This window comes from Lissotriton helveticus, chromosome 1_2 (genome assembly GCF_964261635.1).
Source record: "Lissotriton helveticus chromosome 1_2, aLisHel1.1, whole genome shotgun sequence".
NCBI classification, from domain to species: Eukaryota; Metazoa; Chordata; class Amphibia; order Caudata; family Salamandridae; genus Lissotriton; species Lissotriton helveticus.
In genome coordinates, this window is record NC_136058.1 from 199,295,988 (window position 1) to 199,302,053 (window position 6,066).

General features: G+C 45.1%; 1 pseudogene; it reads right to left on the minus strand.

Annotated features, from left to right (window-relative positions):
* Positions 1 to 3,207: 3,207 nt before the first annotated feature.
* On the minus strand, positions 3,208 to 3,669 carry LOC144807824 (large ribosomal subunit protein eL14 pseudogene; annotated as a pseudogene).
* Between the last annotated feature and the right edge of the window lie 2,397 nt (positions 3,670 to 6,066).

Below are 6,066 nucleotides of genomic sequence, written 5' to 3' on the forward strand. Positions count from 1 at the left end.
GAGTCCTCTAGAGCGTGTTATGGCCCTGTAGCTCAGACAGGAGGTCAGTCAATTTACCCTTGGAGTCACCTCAGCCAGGGATGAAGGGTACAGGTCTAAGCTTAAGTCTCAACAAGCAGGGCCGGACTTAAGCAGCAGAGCAGCAGGACGTCATTCTTCTGTAGTGTCCAAGGGTCCAGCAGTGTACTAAAGAGTGGGTCTGATGGTCCCATTTGTATATCTGGTGACCACTTTGAAGTGAGATACGCTTCTGGAATTTCCAACCCTCAAGTAGTGTCTGGAATTTCCTGATTCCCTGTTCTAGTCCCAGTCTGTCTGGGGCACAGTAGGCTTGTGTGAAAGCCTTTGTGAGTGAGCTGAGCCAATGCATTTGAATTGAAAGTGTGGTAGGTGACAGCTCCACCCCCCATGGTAGGTCTCAGTTCCACCCCCCATCAATAAAGTCAGAGATGCCCCATCCTGCCAACACCCTGACTCTCCTTTGTGATGCTGTCTATGAGGAATACACAAAGGCCAACTACACGTAGTCATGTCACCAAGGAACAGGCTTCAAACACCAAATGGTTAGGATAAGAAAATCCCAACATTCTAAAAGTGACATTTTCAGAACAGGGACTTAAAATCTGTCTTTACCACTAAAGAGGATTTTGAATTACAATTGTTCAGTCACAAAACTTGACTTTCCTACCTGCTCCCAATCAAACATTATCACTTATTGTCAGAATTCCTTTCAGAGTGCCACGGGGCATAAAGGGGCTACTGGGCCCAACTGGTGTTTTACTTCTGATGTTCCAGGGCCCGACATAATATGGACCCTGAACAACTGGGCCAAGTGCCCCTTCTGCATTTGACTCTCAGTGGTAGCTGTGGATGAGCAGTCAAAGGCTCTCTCTGGGGGAAGTGCGGATATAGGTAATTGAAAATGGCTCATCATAGTGCACACAGTGCAAACAATAAATATATGTCCAATTCAATACTTACTTGTATAAGAAAGTATTTTATTTCCAACTCTACACATGCAAAGGAATAACTACATTCACAAGTAATAACAAAATCCCCGTGAGGCGAGGGCTCTAGTTGTTCTCAGGCAAATCCCTGTCTCACCCTCTTGCTTATAAATACAGGTAATGTATACTAGTAGGTAGTACTCAAAATTTCCCCTTTGACTCATTAGTTATTAATCAAACGTGTCTCATTAGTTATTAGTCAAAAGTGTCTTGGTGCAGCAGCACCATTAGAAGTGAGTATCTGGGGCCCCTACAGGCCCAGTTCCAGTCTCACTTTCTCTGGCAGAATGGAAGCATTCACTGGTGCAGTGAGTGCTCTATCAGCGGGCGCTCTTCCGTCCAGATCCTGCTCGGTGAATTCAGACTGCTTCCGATTCTTGTGGCAGCAGCCAGCAGGTGCAGGCTCTCTACTTCAAGCAGCACTGCCAGTTTGTCCATCAATAAGAGCTGCTCCCGCTCTCTCACAAGGTAAGTCACTCTTCCCCTAACGGGAGTGGGAGAATTTGTCAACTCCCGGCTGGAGCTCCAACGGCTGTGCGACTTTCTCAGTTATGTCCCTGCAGTCCTTAGGGAAGTAGTTGGAAAAGATCACAGTTTAAGGGTCTGATACGCCGGATACAGTAGTAATCCTCCCATCCAGGCAACAACACGAACACTAGGCCACAGTGGTACCAGCAGCTCCTGCTGGCACATAGGACTGCCAAGTTACTCGTGATCTGGGAGCAGACACCTCTGGTGCGATCGCCCTTATTATTGTGACCCCTTCTGGAATAAGGGGTTGCTGATCTCAACAGGCTAAGCCTCATGCTTCTAGCCGCAATACGCTCAACGGTGCCCCCCTCTGGCATACAGAGTCTCTGTGGTGAGGCGGTGAGGGTGAAGTGATTCATGTGTGGCTCTCCTTACACAACTTAGATCACAGAGGTCCACCTCTGGCATACGGGGGGTCACCGGACTGTCTCTGCACACAGGCAGCAACCCATTCGGTGTGCAGCCATTCTCCTCGCCCAGGGAGTAGGATTCCCCACGGGACATTGCTGCCTCCTGTGCTCTCCTCTTCCTCACAGGGCACACTGGTCTTGGCAAGCAAGCAGGCTTTGCTACTCCAGGCACAGGTCAGGTGATTTTTTTTTACGGGTGATGTCATCTCACTTAGCAGGGAGACTAGCAGGCCAGTACTGGTCACGGCAGTAGTCTTGCTTATCTCCCTCTTCTCACAAAGCCCGTCTGGCTGCTTGATAGATGACAAATTTTGGTGTCTCAACCTTTCCTTCTTACAGTCCTTTTCCAGATATCAAGTGTGATTTAGGGTCTGAGTCTTTGAAGTTTTATTTTGGGGTTCTTCCTATTTTGAAGTATACAATTCTCCTTTTCTTCTTTACTCTCATAGAAGGCAAGACTCCGAAGCTGATTGACCTACAACACAAATAATGGTAGGGACCAGACTTCACAACTAGATGTCAGCCACAGTGATCTGTGTATCAAAAGTTTAATCCTGGGCTCTCAGCTCTACTCTTTATGATTCCCTTCTCAGCCCCATCTCCCTTTCTGAGCTGTGTCCAGGCCTCTTCCTTGTGATGTATCACTGACTCAAAGACCAACCATTTGCAGTATATAAGGAGAATCTGCCTGGGGGGATTCCCGTGCTCCTCATGTCTTCACCAGGAAGGCCAGGACTTCCCAAAATAGATTCCAGGGTCCTCCATAAAATATACCATTACAGACACACTTGCAATCAATGTTCTTTCACAGCACACCTATTCTCCAGTATTGTTACCGCAATGCCTTGTACCACTGCAGACACACATTCATACAGCACACACATTCAGTCTGTGTGCACTGATTAGTAATGTAGCCATTCTGTATTTTACCAAGTTGTGCTATTTACAAATACACACTCTGCCAGGACACATACTAATCCTGTTTACGCTGACAATACTTCACCCTAAAATGTATTGTCCTTCATGTAAGCACACATACAGCCAGCAAATGCTTCAATTGAGCAACCACTGCATAGACCTACATCTCCATGTGTAGAAGCCTAAAACAAATAATACATACTCTCTGTCAGCACATAACATATATAGAATTTATTATAGGTCAACAAGATAAGGCAAATACGTGTAGTACAGAGACAGTCAGCATAGCCACTGAATGACCAAAGAGGGAAGGTTTCTGACAGCTTTTACTGATTCAAATCAGAACTCTTTAATGAACAAATCAATTTACTCTGGCTTTTTGGAAGCTTCCTTTTCGAGTTTCTTTACTTCAGCCTTGATGATTTTGTTCCTCATCCTCTTGGCCTTCATGACGCGATAGCGGTCAAATCTGTCATCTTGGCTTTCTTATCTCTGGCATCGATCTTCTTTGCCCATCTTGTTTGAGACCATTTTTCATTTACATTTTCTTTCTCCCAGGCACGTCTTACAAACTTCTGACGAGCGCTGTGGGGGAACTTGAGCACAAAGTCAGTAAGCTGCATGCCCTTGAAGGGCATAGCCTGCCTTTTGACGCCACTGCAAAGGCCATGCACCAGTGCCCTGTTTTGGTCAATTACGTCAACAATTGCAACCAGCTTCTCTGCATGTGGGCCGAAGGAGATGAAGGCAACCCGGCCAATCTGTACATAACGCTTGAAAACCATGGTGGCGGTCCACGAGCAGAAAGGGCTTTTACTGATACATACCACAGAAGGAAAGAACGTCATTATGCATGTAATACAGATTAAGCATTAAATATCTGTCCAATCAGAGGAGGCCTAAGCTGTGTGATACCTATAATGGTCTGAGATATACTGTTTCTGACCACGAGTCCTGGTTTAGGTGACACTTTTGGGAATGTCCAGCCTAATGAAATGTACCAGCCTTAGTACTTTTCCATAGAAATGATTGCACTATCTAGCACGTAGCAGTGTTACTTCTAAATATGGCATGCTGAAACACTTGTGGCTAAGCTAGCATCCTGTACTGTTCGAAGGTAGATATATGTTTGTGCTGTACAATGTAAACAATCCAACCCACACACGCTAATATAATACATAAAGAGATTAAAATACACAATGTTATACCGCATCTGGTATATAATAATTCACAATGTTTCTTTTTGTCTTTTATCCTTAACATAACAGAATCCATCTTCTAGGTGTTGCTCTTGGCAGTCTTCCTTCTTCACTTAGCCGTGATTATTAGCCGTCCTATGACACTGCAAGTCCCGCAGACCTATTGTCACGACTCGGGTCACTAACTAAGGCTCTTACCACGACCCTGCAACCTAATTAGATGGTTGATATCTCAATATCACAAAAACACAAAACACAAAAAAAAGTTTCTTAATTGTTCTTAGTTACTTTAGATCTCAAATTGTATCTAGTTTTGTTCGGTACAGTCTGATTCTGAAAAAGTGTCTCTGGATTAGTTGTATTCAACCTCAGATGTGGTGGGACAGCTTCTTGCCAGACGTCATCATATTCTTTTTCAGATTGAGTCCAATACAGGTGAGCATCGCTAAAAGGTACAAATCGGGGGATCCTTTCACCTTCAAAATCGCCAATACCTTCGCGGACCCACTGGTCATAAGGCAAAGGCAAGGGTACCTTTTTGCAATGCACACCATGAATCCAGTTCTTTTTGCCAACCACCTTTACAGCTGTTCGTGTGGTCAGCAAGACCTGGCTAGGCCTTCTCCAGCGAGGTTCCAAATTCTTTGATCGCTGAAAATTTTTCACACACACCCAGTCCCCTGGGTGTATGCCATGTCCAGGATCAGTTGTAGCCGGAGGCAAGGCATCTTGTACCTGTTGGTGAAGGACATGCAATTTAGTGCTGAGGTCATGTAAATAATCAATTAACAATGGATACTCTATCTCGGAATACTTCTTTGGCCTTGGGACTCCCCAAACATTTGCTGGGCGTCCAAACACAACCTCGTAGGGACTGAGTCCCATACGGGAAGGAACAGTTGTTCGAGTGGACAAAAGTGCTAAGGGTAAGGCATAAGGCCAGGCAAGACCCGTGCTGGCCTGTATTTTTGCTAGTTTGAGTTTAAGAGTACCATTATAACATTCCACTAAACCTGCTGACTGAGGGTGGTTTGCTGCATGAAATTTCTGTTTTATTCCAAGACCTGCGCATACTTTCTGCATTATTTAACCTATGAATTCACTTCCGTTATCGCTCCAGAGGATTCGAGGTAGGCCGAACCTCGGGAAAAACTCCTTCAAGAGGATTTTAGCCGTAGATAGAGCAGTATTATCCTTTAGGGGGTAGGCCTCTATCCATCTAGAAAAGGCACATACCACCACAAGGACATACTTCAAATTGTTACATTGCTCTATGTGGATATAATCTATTTGCAACACCTCAAAAGGATATGTTGGAGGAGCAAAATGACCTGCTGGGGTTGGTGTTCCTTTTCTTGGGGTATGCATCAAACAAACAATACAGTGTCTAACTAGATTGTCTGCACATTTTGAAATACCCTCGTTTTGCCATACAGGAGCTAGAAGTTTGCATATTCCTTTAGCACTGATGTGAGCTGGACCAAGTGCCATGGTAACAACTGGAAGCACATAGGCATCTGGTAGCAACCAACGCTGATGTTCAGACAATTCTGTCCAACACCCTGTTGCGTCTAACATTCCTGTAGTCTCTCTCCACTCACTCAATTCTTTCTCTGTAGCTTCTTCCTGAATCATTTTCACATTTTCTATTGTGTCCTCACACATCCCTCCTTGTCTGACCCATCTAGCAGGGCCTGCAACATACATGCAACTTGTAACGTCTCTGGCCGTTTCTTTCGCTGTCTGATCTGCAAACGCATTTCCTTGACCCACATCATCAGAAATCTTCTTATGCGCACTACACTTGATAATTGCTATCTGAGTAGGCAAGGTAAGGGATTCGAGAAGGTCATTCACCAGCTCGCCATGTTGTATCTTAGCACCATGGGAGGTGAGAAACCCTCTCTCCCTCCATAAGCGGCCAAACTATGGGCCACTCCAAACGCGTATTGACTATCGGTGAACACATTCACTCTTTTTCCTTTAGCCAATACACAAGCT